Source organism: Temnothorax curvispinosus, unplaced genomic scaffold, assembly GCF_003070985.1.
Source record: "Temnothorax curvispinosus isolate PA1 unplaced genomic scaffold, ASM307098v1 QBEX01015766.1, whole genome shotgun sequence".
NCBI lineage: Eukaryota > Metazoa > Arthropoda > Insecta > Hymenoptera > Formicidae > Temnothorax > Temnothorax curvispinosus.
The window spans coordinates 216278-223378 of record NW_020225546.1 but is presented as its reverse complement, the minus strand read 5'-3'; the positions used below and the strand labels follow the sequence as shown (position 1 = coordinate 223378).

Sequence of the window (7101 nt, the reverse complement as noted above, 5' to 3'; positions counted from 1 at the left end):
CTCTCTCTCTCTCTCTCTCTCTCTCTCTCTCTCTCTCTCTCTCTCTCACTCTCACATACGCTCTAATTATGGACTACGGCGTACATCCAGCGAGTAAACAACCAAGACCGCATGCGTAATAGGAGTAGATGTAATAGGAAATCGAGAGCAGCATCAAAGACCAATGTCTGCCTACAGCCTGTAATCTGTAGTCAGGTTAATCAGGTACCTTTGATATCGCCCGATATCACTGCGTTCGCTCTCTCTCCTCTTTCTCCATCTCTTTTTACGTGCTACATAAATTACGTTCGACTGCACTGCTTCATATTTCTATTGGATAGGGATCGAATCATCCGATATCGGGTACCATGGCTCGCGATTCAAATGATTAAGATTGTTTACGATTATTCGCCTCTATCTGATACATTTCGCAAATTAGGAATTTTCGCGATTATTCGAACGCTCTCGAAGAGCACTTAGCTCCTCTTTTCGTCGTAGCGATAAAGTCTGGCTATTGCCAGGCAACCCGGATCGATCTATTTTTATCGCGCCGCTCCTTCGACGAAGAAACCAACGATCTTTTAACCATTGCTGCCAAGTTTCCCGGCAAAGTTTTCGATTGAATCCGCTTGACGCACAGCACCGTTCTCCTCTTTTTTGTATGTATAACTTTTAAAAAGGAAGTACCAGCTGGCTCCTAAAAATAAATTTGTTGATGTGTGAGTAAGCGGGTAATACATTTATATCGTGCACTCAAGTCCTCTTGAAACTAAATTGCAAACACGATGCTAAAAAATATATCAAGTGCTTTACGACTATACGATTATATGATTATTTTGGATAACTCTAAAATTCTGTTTTTAGATTGTTATAAAATAATATTCGAAGCTATCAAAATGTATGCTAGGCGTGTAAAATTTCTATTTAGATATTTGTTCCTTACTTATCCGACTTCAGCAAGTCTTTAAAGCGTTACAAATACAATATTTATTAATCACGTGGTATTAATTATGTTTTTATGTAAAGAAGATTAATATTTTAATGACAGAAGTATTTTTTTGTTCGAACATTTGTCTCTATGACGTTATAGAACTATATTTTGAAGAACTTCTGATGATTCTGTTAAGCAACATTGTAAAGAAGAAGTGCACACATTCACAGTTTCCGCCTACTGGATTGTATTCGAGAGTGAATTGACAATGATACGTCAAATATTTGCCGGAAATAAAAATAGCAAGATCGTTGATTGCGTGTGTTTGATTGTGAAATTATCGTGAAGCAAGTATACGGCATCCACACTGTACAAACGTTATCAAGAATTCGCGATTTCGCAAAGCGATAAACGAATTTCATCACGATATTATCTATCTCTCATGAGAGCCTGTTTTACGTCGCAATTGACACGCAAATATATACAGGGTGTCCTAAATTTTTCCGCACAAATTTTAGTAGTATGTTCTATAAGCAGAAATAGATAAAGATAAAAATATTACATAAACATAGATCTCTCAAAGTACTTTATTAGAAAGTTATAGCGAGAGTTAAAATTTCGTATTGAAGAAATAACAGTCTTGCTATAGAAAAGTGACACGTCGTATACATAAGTGATACGTCGTTCAATGATATTTATCTTATCCGCTTCCTCTAGTCGTGCTTACTATTTGAAATGATTGAAGGTGATCATAAAAACTTGTATACATACTAGTAATCAGCAGTACCTTGCAGAACAATACTCCAAAATGAATACATGGATATTTATTTTATGTACGGTTTATGTATAGGGAATGCAAAAACTTCTGTTAAAGAATATTAACGAAGATTCCTTAATAATAAGAAGAGTGCCGTATCAGTCTTTATACCAATGCTCATTTGCAATTACACTTGACGGTTGCTAGCGGCCTTTGCTAGCAATGTCATCATTATTTTCGTCATTATAATCGCAAATATATTTTAATTTATCAATTATCTGTCTTTAGTATTCAATAGCATTATATAATGTGATTATCAAACCCGCGTATTTTTGTAAAGTGCTCTCTAGTGTTACGTATAGCTTTTTGTCTGCATACGTGCGCGTGCAAATACCTCTGAGCATCAAAAGCAATTGAAATATGCAATTCTATTTTTTTTTTATCAAACTTCATTTTCCATCCGCAATTCAATAGTCACTTATTCTCAATCACAGAAACTCGTGATAAATGGTTGATCTGTTAGTGATGCATAAACATCGCGTAATTATCCGAATTAATCTGAGATTTATTGATGATTTTGACATTAATCTTTTCTTAATTAATTTTCTTTATTGGCAACATTCTATTAATCACATTATATAAGTTGCGATCGTATCCAGCTTAAACTGCGACTTTGCGCAGGCCCACTGTCAAATTTTGATAAGATAGCATAGATGAAATCTACTTTAGAGTGACTGTCCAAATGTTAGTAGTATTTTTTTCCGGCTTAATGACTATCAGAGTTTATCTGTTAACAGTATTTTCTGCCTCTCTTGCAATGCAATAGTGATCAGTTTCTGGATTTTTATAACCTCTGATGAAATTTACATGAAATTTGAATTCTGAATAATTACAGAAGTTACATTCGCAAGGAATTGAGATTGACAGGGTGTCCATAAACTTATTTAAAGCTTTAAAAAGAGACGGGTACGTTGAGCACATCTGTCAAAAGATTTCGTGACAAGCAAATTCGCACAATTGGTTTTCTCTGTTATATGAGTATTACGACTGATAGCGACACGTGAATCATGATTACAATTGTTAATAATGTCTCTTAATCGGCAAGAGATACAAAATCGTGCTAATTAACATAATAATCGTGAAGATAAAAATAACTCATCAAAAACACGGAGTTATAAATAAGCACATTATATTCAACATATTCTTATGATTTCAGCAGACTTGTCATTTCGACAATATTATCAATTCTTTATTATGTTACATCTTGTTTCTCATTTATAATATAAATGGGGTATAATGCATATTTGTTTCGTTCTCTCTCTCTCTCTCTTTCTCTTTCTCAATCTTCTCAGGATCTTTTGCATAACCGATGTCCTGAAATTACTACTACGGGGAATTCGATGTTAGATGTTCTATATAAAGATAACGTTCAGACTACCAGTATGAAACGAGGAAGATTCTTGTGGACAAGTCTGTTTCACGTTGATTCTTGTAACAGTATTAAACTGGGAACTCTCGTAACGGGATTGGACGGTCGACAAGTCAAGGATACTTAGTTGCAAGTGTTGAGACGAGGATTTTGAGCTTTGTTACTGACGAAGAGACTGTACGGCTCTAATCCCCTTCATTAAGCGAGCGCTTTAATTTCAATGCCGCGATTGCAATCGTCGCTGTTTAGTTCATCGTTAGAAATTGAACGTAATGCAGAACAATAAAATCTCCTTTAAGAAATAATGAGATAAATCTTCCTTTTTTCCATCTCATTTTCGTTAACTCGTCGCGCGTCTCCAACTTGACTCAGAATGTAATTAAAGTCTAGTTGTCGTCTATTTTTCTCTTTTACCGAATCAAGACGAAGGAATAGACGTTATTGAATTTATAAAAAAGTTTTCAAGTTTTCAAGTTTGATAAGCACGTATTTATCTCGCGATCGGAGAAACGCTTGCGCTGCATTTATTTTATTCACGATGCAACGGAGCATCGTTGGCCGGAGTAGATGGACGTTACTTCTCGAATGTCGCACTATTTTCATCGATTTTCACAAAATTTACCACTCCGCTCCCGTATATCCAACGTGCGGCTGACCCGTACGCGTTAGAACTACTGAGAGAACTCGTTTCACGACTTTTCTCTCCATCGTATTTCCGAGGCGCGGTGTCTCCTGGGGTGAAGTCAGTTGTTCCTTTCGCAGGTTACATCGAGATACTCCGCGTATCCCGGCGGATAAAACCTCGCCTTAGTAGGGATGATCCTGCGAAATGGTCCCACGGTGGCCACGAATCGATTAGCTTCTGAAAGAACGTTGCCGGCACAAACCAAATTTCCTACCTCGTTTTATCTCGTTATTTCGAAACGTTAAAGTTTGCAACGGCGTACGTCCTTTCGTCGCGACGTACGCCGAAAGAGAGAAGTAAAATATCTCGAAAACTCCGTCGCGAGAAGGTTCTTCGAATATCATGTCGTCTTTGTACGGCTGTAGTCGGAGGTAAAATTGTGAGTGTGGCTGATGCTTTGATGTGCACGTGAAAATTAAAATTAAATGTCTCCTGCGTAGTTAAAAAATTAAATTAGCAGATTTATATATATAATTAAGAAATTAATATCTTCCTATGTATCTATCTACGATCCATCCAGTTTTGTACGAAGCTCTGTTTCTATCTACGGATCTATTTGTTGTGCGATTACTTGTTCCTTGTTATGGAAGAAACTCGCAATTTTCCGCCACATTTCACCATCAGTTAACGAAGTTCATCCAAGGCATTTCCTTTTTCCTCGCACGTGGAAGTTCGCTCTCCCTCTCTACCGAAGATATCAAATCTTAGATTAATCTCTGACATGATGTATCACGCGGCCATCGATCTTCCCTTCGTCTTTCGTAAGTTGCAACATCGCTGTATCTATACACGAATGTATTATGAATAAAGATACTCCCCGAGGGTTGTATAATTCGCATGCTGAATTCCCCGTGAAGACTTTGTGACAACGAATTTGGCGTTAAAGCTAAACGTGGAACAGTTAGTCAGACAATAATGGCGAGCCAGTTGACTCATAGTTAAGTTATTGCATTACGGCGAAGCAAATCGAATCTAATCTTGTCTTGTTTAATTGATAGCCACTATCTGACCTGTACTATTATGACTCGGAGAATCACTGGTCAGATTAACGATTAATGATTGATAACATCTCCTGTGATTTAGCTTAGACAGAAAAAAATGTTTAATTGTTTAATTGCATGCGGACTGTACTTTTTTAGCTACACAAATTTAATTTAGTGCTTAATTATTAAAAAATCTGCTTTCAAAGAGCAAGAGAAGCCGTAAACAAGTTTTTGACATTCCGCAAAATTTCCGCCGGGAAAAAGTCAACTCCATATCCGTTGAAAAGCGCGCAGCCGAATGATTCAAAGGCGATCAAAGTCGAAAACGAATCGGAAACCCGGCGGAAAATGTTGATCGTAGATTTTAGTTTTCGCCCGTACGGTTCGTGTTCCGCACGAGTCAGACATTGCGCGCAAATACTTTCTCTCTGACTCGTTAGATTTAATTTACCGCTAAGCGAATAACCCGTGTTACGTTTTCCTCCGCGGCTTTGGCACTTCCACGTCCACATTTTCTGCCTCCCCGTGGCATCATCTCCCATTTGGAGGAAGAAGGGAGGACCGACGAAACGGATGCGGAAGCGCGGTCGTGAATCGCTGCATTACGAGCCCGGCGCACTTCGTAACGCGGCGCATTCACTGGCGAACCGCAAGAATCGCGGTTGGGTTTGAAAGTACGATGGAAATTAATTTGCCGAGCTTAACGAACCCCAAGGCCCACAAAGCAGCGGTAGGTAGTGACGGAACGTCGTGTTAATTACATTGAAACCAGCAAGAGTAGGCAAACGGCGAAAACAGATACTCATTTTTACGAGCAGAAAAAAATATCGCGACGCGCATTCCGCCCGGTTCTGTTATTCAAATTTGCTTTTTGGCACCAAAAATACATACGAGAAATACCAGTTACTTAATTGGGTAAATTTGACGAATGAGTAATTAGAGATAGCTACAAAATATTCTCAAAATGTGGTCATATTCTTCTATTTATCTCTTGTGTTATTTTTATCTCTAAAAAGAACGCAAGGATACTTTTGTTGGATAATCTAAATAAATATTAATTGATAATCCTGCACGTTTTTTTTTCTCTGACTATCCGTGGAGATTCTTAGTTCCTATCTCGAAGAGAGGCTAATTTTTATAGTAACAAAGATTAATCCGAACCATCCTCGCGAGTCGTAAAATAATAAATTGCCGATTCCCTGGACACGTGTCTCGAGAGTCGCGGACCGCAGAAGATTACAAGACAGCCTCGCGCCGTTGGAGGTCGGCTGGGAAATTAGTTTCCGAGCTTAATGGAGTTCCGGCGAGCGCGAAAGATGGGCACCTCGGAGGCGACGACTACCGACGAAAGTTTTCGCAACTTTCGCAATTTTTTCAATTAGCCGCGATTTTTCAACGGCGCGACGGAGCGCGCGACGCGCTGAGAAATGAAAGCGGGTTTACGTCCCCGTGTTTGTTGGACTCCACTCTCTACTTTGTGATTCCGTCCTAACGACGTTACCGCGTATATTGGGAAAGTCAAGCGACGTTATGAAAGTCTTAGTAGCCCGCGCGCAAAGTTCTTTATTCCGAGAGTCTGCGAGTGCCCGACGTTCATTCTTCCCGTCGACAATAACCTTTCCGTCATTAATGGGCCGTATTGTGCCCGCGCTGTATCGCAGACGAGCGACGAAACGCGGCAAATGCGTCTCGGTATCTCGGTGACGGCTATATACCTCCGTCCGACTTCCGTTTTGATCGATGATTTACGAGTCTCGAAGGAGACTCGAAAAGGCTGAAAATTGTGCGGGTATACTTTTGAAACTATCGCTCGCTCGAGTCTGCGACTTGTTCTTTAGGACTTTAGGCACATCTGTTCCTTCCCCTGTTTGATATCTTTTTTGATATCTCTTTCTCCATTTCTTTTATTTGGATTCCGACAGCAATATATCTATATCTAGGTGTTTTGCACAAAAAGTATCACAGGATATTCGCGATTGATATTTTAAGGTTTCCGATGGAGTTGTAATGGTTTCGAGAGCGAAAGAAAGTGAGTCGCATGAACGAGACAATTTATTTGTCGGAGCCAATAAAGTCGGTCGTGTTAAATCAACTGGAGAAAAAGGGTAAAATTTTATAAACTCCTCCGCGCGAAGCGGAGGTTAAAGCGACGGAGGAAAAAATCCCGTTCGCCTGAAGGTGAGCTTATTGAAGGTCGAGCGAGAGACAAATGAAATCGGGAAATCCTACCGTGAAATAGGATAATCTGAAACTGACGTCGCTATCCTCTTTCGCGAGCGCTTAAATACCCTCGACTTTTCAATATTTCGAACGGGAGACAAAAAGGGGGCTTCGTTA

General features: G+C 39.3%; 1 protein-coding gene across 11 annotated transcripts in view; it reads left to right on the top strand.

Annotated features, from left to right (window-relative positions):
* Positions 1-7101, top strand: part of LOC112466022 (multidrug resistance protein homolog 49) — a 52258-nt gene that overhangs the window by 25221 nt on the left and 19936 nt on the right. The gene's annotated exons all lie outside the window — the stretch shown is intronic.